The sequence below is a fragment of the Myotis myotis genome, unplaced genomic scaffold (assembly GCF_014108235.1).
Source record: "Myotis myotis isolate mMyoMyo1 unplaced genomic scaffold, mMyoMyo1.p scaffold_m19_p_5, whole genome shotgun sequence".
In the NCBI taxonomy this organism is placed as follows: Eukaryota; Metazoa; Chordata; class Mammalia; order Chiroptera; family Vespertilionidae; genus Myotis; species Myotis myotis.
Genome location: NW_023416357.1, coordinates 104,216,454 through 104,226,528, shown reverse-complemented (window position 1 = coordinate 104,226,528; position 10,075 = coordinate 104,216,454). Strand labels below are relative to the sequence as shown.

The following is a 10,075-nucleotide window of genomic DNA, read 5'->3' as shown; positions in this document are numbered from 1 at the left end:
AATGATTCTCATCATTGATGTTTCTCTCTCTCCCGTCCTCTCTGAAATCAATTATATATATACACACACACACATATCTCAGATGATACGGCTCCCTATGTCAGAGTAACAGCTAAGCATCCAAGACCATCCAAGGCCTGTGTCCCTCTCACCTGCCGCTCTCCCCGCACACACTGCTCTGCCACTCTCTCCTTGCTGTTCTTCATGAGGCCAGTCAGCCGTTCCTCTGGCCGGGAATGCTCTGCTCCCAGGGAGCGCACTGGCTAGCCATTTTGCCTCCTTCAATTCTACGTTCAGATCTCACTTTCTCGCTGGTGCCTAAGCGGCCACCTACTTAATGGTGCGAACTGCTCCATCTTCGCTCGCTCTGCTTTCCCCACCCCCATGGCCTGCGTAACGTATTTTCTGCTCCTGTTAGAATACAAACTTCCAAGAAGGCAGCAATCTTTGTTTTGTTCACTGAGCGCACACACTTAGCACGGTGCCTGGCACACAAGAGCCGCTCGAGAAATGTTAAATGTAAACACTAAATGCCCGTATTCCCTCCCCACAGCACTACTATGGAGAAATATAGCAATATCGGACGGTGGGACCCAGGGTTCTTGGAGTCCCGCTACCTTCGCCCTCACCTAGGAGAACCGTTATCCTGAACTGGAAACACCGACTTTTCAGCCACCGAAGTCCCTTCTCTGCTCAGCTTCTCAGAAGCGTGCCTCCCGCCCTCGCCGTGTCTACCGCGGGCGAGGCCGCCTTTCTCTCAGCCCCAGACACTCCGGTGCTTGTACCGGACTCATCCAACAGCCGATCAAACCTCCGTCCTTTGTGCCCTTAACGGACTTCGCTTTCCGTTTAGTCCTGCCAAGAGGGGCGGAGCGCAGCACCTTTAGCCGGTGGCAGTGACGCTGGATGCGTTGCCTAGGTCACCGCACAGCTTTTCGGTTGCCGGAAGTGGGCGGGGCGAGGACGCGGACGTCCCGCCCCTATCACGGCGCGGCCCAGGATTGGCTCTCCGCTGGCTGCTCCCCGCCAGTCGCGAGGACCTGGTTTCTGTCCGGGGAAGGGACCCCTGAGCCCTGCCCGAGGGATCCCCACGCCCGGCGCCGGGAGAGCCGTTTCTGACCCCCAGTTTCTGTGATCACAGGCCGCCGTTACTCATGCAGGCTGCCGTGCGAGTCCGGAGGTCTGGATCCAGGCCCAGCAAATTCTGAAACACCTCAGTCCGGGGCTGGCAACTTGCCTAAGTCCCTGTGAAAAGAGGGACCGGACTCAAGAGATGATCTCCAAGAAGTCGGCCCCGCCTGACAGGCCCTGGGCTTCGGCTTCCTCCTGATCACGTGTAAGGTTAGGACCAGAAAGCCCGGAACCAGCCCGGGCGCCGGCACTCACTCGCGGCGAGGCCTTGGGCAGGTCACATCCTATTTTCAGTGTTTGTTCCTCATCTCAGTGCGCAGGTATTGGGCTCGATGCCATCTTAGGTCCCTTCTGGTTCTTCCTAACTATGAAACGGCCTTGACAGCACGGGTAAAGGCTTTGCAAATGCATGACGTGTTATACAAATTGTAAGCAATTCATATTGCTGTGTTCTCATCCTCCTTCACTTTCTTTACCCAGAAGTCCCAGGAATGGCAGGAAAAGTCTAGAAGGGCACCTAAAAATAAAACAGGGACTCTCACCAGATACTGGACAGGCTAATTGCCTGCAACTCAGGAGATGATGCTGGAGAGTGGACTAATCCTCTATCCTTTAACCCCCTCCCTCTCATTTTATGGAAAATTTTGAAAGCAGCTAAGTCAAGCTGCTTCTATAAGGGGGAAATCCAGGTTTTCTGACTTGATACAATGATCAGTCCATTTACACATAGTGTTGGCCAACAGGAGGCATAAATATGAAAGAGCAGGTAAAGAAACCTTCCAGAGATAAAAACAGATCATTTAACTTGTAACATTTCCCACTTCATTTACTTAGTATGCCTATGCTATGGACATTTGGGGTAACTTACAAAGCAGGAGTAGAGCAACAAAAAAATAAAACAGAAGCAAGTTATCTCCCTCTCCTGCCTTTTCTTTCTCTTACCCTTATCTTTCCAGAAGAGCTTCTCAACTTTATTTATTTATCTATTTATTTATTTATTTTTAATTGATTGATTGAGAGAGAGAGGGAGGGAGAGAGAAACACTGCTTTTTAAAAATATATTTTTTTTTATTGATTTCAGAGAGGAAGGAAGAGGGAGAGTTAGAAACATCAATGATGAGAGAGAATCATTGAGTGGCTGCCTCCTGCACGCCCCCCACTGGGGATCGAGCCCGCAACCCAGGCCTGTGCCCTTGACCGGAATCGAACCTGGGACCCTTCAGTCCCCAAGCTGATGCTCTGTCCACCGAGCCACACCGGCCAGGGCGCTGCTCCACTTCTTTATGCATCCGTTGGTTGTTTCTCGTATGTGCCCTGACCAGGGATTGAACCCACAACTCTGGTGTATCAGGATGTCGCTCTAACCAACTGAGCTAGCTGGTCAGGGCAAGCTTCTCAATTTCTGATATTTCAATCCCCCTTTGCATATTCTTCAGTGGTCACCCACCTTCCAAAAAAAGAAAAGAAGTGAAAAACCAAGTGTGCCATTTGTATGACCTGTCCAGAATAGGCGAATCTGCAGAGACAGAAAGTACATTAGGGGTGACCTCGATTTGGGGTGAGGGTGGGGGGTGGAGATTGAGGGGAATTAAAAAGTGACTTTTTAAATATTTTTTAATTGATATCAGAGAGAGCAAGGGAGAGGGAGAGATAGAAGCATCAATGAGAGAAACATCAATCAGCTGCCTGCTGCACACCCCCTACAGGAGACTGAGCCCGCAACCCTGACCCGTGTGCCCTGACTGGGAATCCAACTGTGACCTCTGGCTCACAGGTCGGTGCTCAAACACTGAGCTGTACCAACCTGGCAAGAAGGGACCTTATTGATTTCAGAGAGGAAGGGAGAGGGAGAGAGAGATAGGAACAGCAATGATGAGAATCATGGGTCGGCTGCCTCCTGCACACCCCCTACTGGGGGAGTGAGCCCACAACCTGGCATGTGCCCTTCACTGGAATCGAACCTGGGGCTCCTCAGTCCGCAGGCTAATGCTCTATCCACTGAGCCAAACCAGTCAGGGCAAGATGTGACTTCTTATAGATACAACGTTTATTTTGGGGGTTGCTGAAAATGTTTAAATATTATGCTGATGGTTGTACAGGTCTGTGAATAGACTAGTACAGTATGTGAATTTTACCACAAAGGAGACATACCCAAAAGCAAACAAAAAAATGTATGTGTTTACATCTCACTTTAGGAGACCTGGGCGGCAGTCCTGGGCGTCTGCCCCTGAAGACGCTTCCCAGATCTCCAGGTGTGTCAGGCCCAGGGCTGCCCACCTCCTGCTCCGGCCACCACTTTACACTCTGCCTGGATCCATGTAACTGAAGGACGCATGCTAGTTCCCCTGCTCACTGCTCAGTTGCCACGGCTGCCACCTCATCTCCTGGCTGCCCTGGAGGGAGCTGGGGTGAAGACGGGAAGGACAGACCTGGCAGAGCAGAGGCGAGTCTTGTGGGAGATTGGAGAAGGGAGACACTGTCTAGAGCAGCCGTGGGCAAACTACGGCCCGCGGGCCGGATCCGCCCGTTTGAAATGAATAAAACTAAAAAAAAAAAAAAGACCGTACCCTTTTATGTAATGATGTTTACTTTGAATTTATATTAGTTCACACTAACACTCCATCCATGCTTTTGTTCCGGCCCTCCGGTCCAGTTTAAGAACCCATTGTGGCCCTCGAGTCAAAAAGTTTGCCCACCCCTGACCTAGAGCAAAATCAGAAAGAACAAAAGGAACTGTTGCGAAGGCAAAGACTCACCTTCAATCGTTGTGAGTTTTCCCTCCTAAACTATTGCAATCGTGTTTGAGTAGCTTTCCCCGCGGTCTAGGTTGTCTTCCTGCTGAAGTTCGTTTTTTAAATTTTTTAGAGAGGAAAGGAGAGGGAGAGATACAAACACTGATGCGAGAGACACATCAGCTGGCTGCCCCTGCACATCCCCTACTAGGGATTGAGCCGGCAACCGGGCATGTGCCACATCCGGGAATCGAACCCGGGACCTCCACTGAGCCACACCAGCCAGGCTGGAGGAGTGCTTGGAGGGAGCAGCCCGCAGTTGACTGTTACACATCTACTTCAAGTCTTTTTATTTGTTTTTTGGTTTTTTTAAAAATATATTTTATTGATTTTTTACAGAGAGGAAGGGAGAGAGATAGAGAGTTAGAAACATCGATGAGAGAGAAACATCGATCAGCTGCCTCCTGCACATCTCCCACTGGGGATGTGCCCGCAACCCAGGTACATGCCCTTGACCGGAATCGAACCTGGGACCCTTCAGTCCGCAGGCCGACGCTCTATCCATCGAGCCAAACCGGTTTCGGCTACTTCAAGTCTTTTTAAATTCACCTTCTCAGAATCGCCTCTGGCCCCACCTGGTTTGGCTCAGTGGCTAGAGCATCAGCCTGCGGACTGAGGGTCCCGCTTTCGATTCCGGTCGAGGACACATGCCTGGGTTGCGGGCTTGATCCCCAGCAGGGGGCGTGCAGGAGGCAGCCAATCGGTGGTTCTATCTCATCATTGATGTTTCTATCTCTTTCCCTCTTCCTTCCTCTCTGAAATCAATAAAGATATATTTAAAAAAAAAAAAAATGGGGCCTCCTTTTATTGAAGAAAAAAAAAAAGTCTCCTCTGGCCTCCCTAGCCAAAATGCCAACCCCTTTCCCACTTTTGTCTTGTTTCTCTGTTTTCCTTAGAATTTAAGGTCGGTAATGACAGGAATTCTTATTTTGGGGTTTAAATTCTTATGTTTTGTTCACAACTACTGCCTTGAGTGCCTATAAGAGCCCAGAGTAAGCACTCATATGTACTTACTGAAGGGGGGGAGAAGGGAAGGGAAGGGGAGGGGAGAAGGGAAGGGAAGGGGAGGGGAGGGGAGGGGAGGGGAGGGGAGGGGAGGGGAGGGGAGGGGAGGGGAGGGGAGGGGAGGGGAGGGGAGGGGAGGGAGGGGAGGGTGCACTTTTGTAATAAAAAGGGAGACTTAAAGGAGTATTTTGTAAACCTGATAAATTCATAGCTAGGAGGCCAGGGAGATAAAGAGGCCTTTTTTCCCCTCATATGGGCCCATCTAAAAAAATCTGGACTACAGGGAGAAGGAAGTCTAGAATGACCTCTGGGCTGTGAGGGACTAAGGTGAGAGGGGCCCATAACTCCTAAGTCAATGGTTTCTTTGACCCAGAAGAGCGGTTGGATGCCCGACACCTTCCGGACAGCCGGGACTCGCTTCTGATCCAAGCACCAGCCCTGATCCAAGCACCAGAATTCAACCAGTAGAATTCTGCAAAGTTGTACAATGTGTGAAAGCTTCGCTGCCCTCTTCTGCACAATAGAACAAGACTACCTTCGTGTTCGTCAGGTTCAGAGATAAAATATAAAAGCCTGTCGGTCCCGGCACAGGGAGGGCTCAGCTCCCTGCGGCTCTCCCTCTCTGCCCTTCCTCCTGTGAGCACAGGCTTGTCAGTCAAGAGTTTGAAGTTACAATGTCAGTTTGATTTTTAAAAATCTGACCTGTTCTTTTTGAACTTTTAAAGAGTTTCTTGGTTCTGAAGCTACATATTTAATTCCTTAGGTAGGGAGTTAAAGAAGAAGGCAAGAAAAGATGAGTGAAAGGCACTGAGGGTTGGCATTTGCATGAGGTTTACTACTTGGCACGTAAGCTAGAGCCCAAATTAGCCGACAGCTGAGTCTCTGGGTCCTGCCCAGCCTCCCTCTTCAGCCTTAGATGCTCAGAAGGGCCCCGGAGTCAGCCCATGTGGACCCGGACTCCTGGCTCAGCCTGTTACTATTGGCCTTGGGCAAGCTACGCATACAACACTGACTCCAGGGGACGGCGAGGAGGGAAGGAGGCCGTGGATACGACGCATTTGGCAGTGCTTGGCTCCGAGAGTGCCTCAGTACACGTGAACTATTATTATTCTAGAGCTTGGAATTTAGAATCAGAATCAGGCTGGGTTTCCGCTCACAAGGTCACACGGATATAGCTGGGTCCTGAATGCGACTTCGGCTGAATCCTGAACAGAGCCTCCAAGGTCAAGGTGGCTGTGAAGTGCTCCCCACTTTTAAAACTGAGTAAGGCCTCTGCTCTCTGGGTCTGCCTCTCCCTTCCTTTGTACCTCGAAGGCTTCGGGGATGAGGGGGGAGGGGTGTGATGCTCCCAGCTGTGGGGCAGGATTGAACCTCGGTATCTGTTGCTGGTCTGAGGCCCCCCCTTTATCGCACATATTTTCTCAGACATTACCGAAGGTCAGCTACGTGCCGGGCACTGTGCTAGCTGCTAGGGCGGTGCAGAGAGACCATTTGAACCCCGCTCTCAAAGGTCTTACAGTCTAACGAGGGGGCTTTGTGACCGTGCCACTTACCCAGCTAATAATTATTTACTGATCACCCACCACGTGTGAGACAGCGATCGATTCAGGCACAGCCATAGACATGCAGAGGAGGGAGAGATGGTGGTGGCTTGGTCACACCCGTCTAACCCGGTAGGTGGCCTCCAGAAAGGCCGAGGTGAGTGGGTGGGGTTGGTCGGATGGTTGGTTGTCGGGGAAGGTTTCCAAGTAGGACCAGCATGGACCCTGTGGAATAGAACTTACTCTGTGGAGATGGTGCAGAGACATGGCCCTCGGGCTCACCGAGGCTGAGACAGCAAGCTAGCCGCATGTAAGGGTGCCTCTAGGGCAGTGGCTCTCAACCTTCCTAACGCCGCGACCCTTTCATACAGTTCCTCATGTGGTGGTGACCCCCAACCATGAAATTATTTTCGTTGCTACTTCATCACTGTCATGTTGCTACTGTTATGAATCGTCATGTAAATATCTGATATGCAGGATGGTCTTAGGCGACCCCTGTGAAAGGGTCGTTCGACCCCCAGGTTGAGAACCGCTGCTCTAGGGCCTGAGTAGAAAGTGCAAATGGCTATGGAGTAAGAGCCAGGAAGTCAAGGAGGCTGGGTGCTTCCTCTCTCTGTGGTCTCCTCTCCATCTGTGCACTTGTGAGAGAGACACGGAAACCAAAAACCTCTTTCTCTGTTTTATGAAAAGCATCAGGGCAAGCACAGCAACTGGTCCTCAGGCTTAGAGACGAGGAGTGTTTGGAAGAGACTCGGGCGAACTGGGGACACAGCCCTACGTCAGGGGCAGCCACTTCTCAGCTTAAACCAGGTCCTGGACGCGAGAACACTGGCCCACGGCTGCCAGCGCCACTGCTGTTTCAAAAGAAGCTGGAATCGTGGGCTTTTTAAATGAAATCGCCCGAATCGCTGAAATCCACTCGAATTTTAAGAAGACACTTTGTGGAGCAGTTGAGACAAATTCTCCAATTGTAGCTGCTTAGGGAACCAAGGGAAATCAGCTTGGAAAGATGGGCTGAAGCCACGTCTCCAGCGGCCCTAAATGCCACGTTCAAGAGTCTGACTTGAGCTCAGTTTTAGTTTTAAGGATCAGCATGGTTTGTGGACAAGGGAGTGGCGTGGGAGTGAGCAGGCGGGGTGGCAGGCTCCTGCAACAGCTCGGGTTTGTGACAATGAGGTTGGAAGATGGTGGCAGTGGGACTAGAAAGATGGGTTGGATCAAAGATGAAGACTAGGACGACGGTAAGTGATGAGGGAAGTGAAGAAAAGAGAACTGAGGCTCCCACTTGAGAATGAGGCCTGTTGAGCTTGGGGAAGTTGGCCGGGGGGTCATGTCATCACCCCAACATCTGCGCCTGCAGCCCTGGCTCCGCCTCCAGATGGCGGGCGTCTCGGGGGAGCCGGGTGTAACACAGGCTTTATAACTTACTAGAGGCCCAGTGCATGGATTCGTGCACAGATGGGGTCCCTCTGCCCGGCTAGTGATCGAGGCTGATCAGGGCCGTCTTGCCCAGTCCCGACCAGGGCTGACTGGGGCCAGCCGACCGGGAGGAAGGACCGCGGGAGGTTGGCTGTGGAAGCACACTGACCACATTGAGCAAGGGGGTCCCCAAACTTTTTAAACAGGGGGCCAGTTCACTGTCCCTCAGACCGTTGGAGGGCCGGACTATAGTTTAAAAAAAAAAACTATGAACAAATTCCTATGCACACTGCACATATCTTATTTTGAAGTAAAAAAACAAAACGGGAACAAATACAATATTTGTATTTGCATGTGGCCCGCGGGCCGTAGTTTGAGGACCCCTGACATTGAGCATCTCCTGCCCGGAGCGTCTGCCCCCTGGTGGTCAGTGCACGTCATAGCAACCAGCTGCTCAGTCTATGGGTCTTAACTGTTGCTTAGGCTTTTATATATAGATATAGATAGATATAGATATAGATATAGATATAGATATAGATATAGATATAGATATAGATATAGATATAGATATAGATATAGATATATATAGATAAGCAAGTAGCCTACAAAATGGGGACGAGGACACTGACTTCGGGAGACGGTGGAGGGGCATAAAGAGGCGGCGGCCCGGCCAGCCCTGGGGACGGGAGGGGAGCGAGTGCGTTCTTACCCGGGCTCTGGAAGGGCCCGAGGTCCGGGCAAGGGCTGGCGGAGCGCCTGCTTCGGAGGGACAGGCCGCCCGCCCTGCCGGGAGGATCGCCGCCACCACGTGCCTCCCGGCCGGGCCCCTGGAGGCCCAGAATGCACTGCGGCGGCCAAGTGCAGGGAGGCGCGTCTCCCGCCCGCACGCTCCGGGTCTGCGCGGGCCGGCCCTCCCCTCCCCTCCCCGCCCGGAGGCCTCCCCCTCGGGACGGGAGGGCAGCGGTGCCTCGGCCAGGGCCCTGCCCCTCCCCCGCGCCCGGCCGGGACGGGCCCCTCGCGGGGAGGCCGGGAGCCGAGCGCCGCCAGCAGGGACGAACCGGCCGGGTGCCCCGAGCCCCGCGCGGCCGGAAGTGCGCCTGCCCCCGCCCACAGAGCCGCTCTAGGAGCGGGGCGCGGCATCTCGGTGGGAGTAACCCCTTCGGCCCCGCAGGCTGCTGCGCAGCGGGGGGCTCGCTCCCTCCTCCCGCCCGCGGGCTGGCGGCCGGGGGAGGCTGGGGAGGCGTGCGGAGCCGGCGCGGAGGCAGGCCCGCCGCCGGGTGGAGTCCCAGCCCCGCTGAGCCGCCTCGGGGGTTGCCTGGCCTCTCTGGGCCGCGGCTTTCGTGCCTAAGATAACCGTGTAACCGCAGAGGCTGCTGCAGGTGCCCGGAGAACCAACGCGTGCAGCGCTAGAGCTGCCTGTCCCAAGGGCTTGCTACACGCCTGCTATTTTACTGCCGCCTTTAAAAAGGCCTCCAGGAGGAGGGTCCGCTCTGTGATGGGAAACAAGGAACAGGGTAGAAACTGCTGATGCTGAGCGCCTTCTTTGGCTAACCAGCCATCTCAGACGGGAGCAGGGAAAAACGGAATTATTTAAGGAAAGGGGGCTGGGAGATCAGAGGGTGCCGGAGTCCATTCATTGTCTTCACTAGCTGAGTTTAGACAGAGACCCCCCAAAAGCTAGTAGCCCTTGAAAGTCCTAGTAAAGGTCAGGGCTTGAAAGTCCTAGCAAAGGTCAGGGCTGTGCACCACCCAGTGAATCTAGGAACCACTCAGTTAATTTAGGTAATAATAGTTGAAGCATCCCCACCTTAGTTCCCTTAATTCCTTAGATACTTATGTAGATCCTTGTTGATTATTGTTAATCAGATACTCCCGGAAATCTATTGATGAGCTAATCAGATACTCTGCCTATTGATGAGTTAATCAGATACTTTGTCTATTCCTGGAAATTGTCTGCTGATCTGTGTGTCATTGAAACTTCCTTACCCTAAGGGCTACTCCAGATCAATAAAAGCTTGGAGCAGCCTGAGCATGGGTGGAAGTCCCTCTTCTTGAGTTGGACTTGCCCGCCTGGTCCTCCAATATTGCAAAATTATCTCGTGTCTTTTTCTCTCATTGTTGTGCAGCTCCTCTTTCAGATACCGAACCCTACTCCACGCGGGACGTGGAAGGAAAAACACTCAACAA

At 52.6% G+C, this 10,075-nt stretch overlaps 1 long non-coding RNA gene across 1 annotated transcript; it reads right to left on the bottom strand.

Annotated features, from left to right (window-relative positions):
• Positions 1-2,312: 2,312 nt before the first annotated feature.
• Positions 2,313-8,754, bottom strand: LOC118656345. The gene is made up of 3 exons (XR_004967582.1): positions 8,598-8,754; positions 6,482-6,694; positions 2,313-2,578 (listed from the first exon to the last, which is right to left on the bottom strand). It is a non-coding gene; the product is annotated as an uncharacterized LOC118656345 (long non-coding RNA).
• Positions 8,755-10,075: the final 1,321 nt, after the last annotated feature.